Source organism: Charadrius vociferus, unplaced genomic scaffold (genome assembly GCF_000708025.1).
Source record: "Charadrius vociferus isolate BGI_N301 unplaced genomic scaffold, ASM70802v2 scaffold373, whole genome shotgun sequence".
Taxonomy (NCBI): Eukaryota; Metazoa; Chordata; class Aves; order Charadriiformes; family Charadriidae; genus Charadrius; species Charadrius vociferus.
In genome coordinates this window covers 572,322-572,816 of record NW_009647681.1, presented here as the reverse complement: position 1 = coordinate 572,816, position 495 = coordinate 572,322, and positions in this window count along the sequence as shown.

The following is a 495-nucleotide window of genomic DNA, read 5'->3' as shown; positions in this document are numbered from 1 at the left end:
GCGGGAGCGGGGGAGCCCCTCAGGTGCCATGGAACCCCCGGGCACCCCGCGCTGGGGCCTCGTGCTGTCGGGGAGCAGGCGCCAACGCTGGGATCCCCACGGTCCGGCTGCGCCCCAGCTCTCTGCTGAGACGAAGCTGGGACAGCGAGCGCCCGCTCCGGCCTCCCTTTCCCTGCGGCCCACGGCAAGGCTGGCCGGCCTCTGGGGAGCCATTCGGGCCCCGCTCGGTGCTGCAGGGCGGGTGCTGTGCAGAGTGCCGGGGAAGGGTTAACGCCCTCTTCCTTCCCCAGAAAAGCTCTTGCGTCTGGGGTTTCTCTTCCTCTGGCTGCTGCTGACATGGCTGGGCCCTGTCACGAGTGCTCACCCTCCGCAGCAGCAGCAGCAGCGCAGGCGGGGAGGGACCTTCCCCGGCTCCGGCACAGACCCGCCAGCCCCCTCTGCCCTGCAGCCTCTCCTCCTCTGCTGCGCCTGCCCCCGGGCCCGCCGGGACCCCTG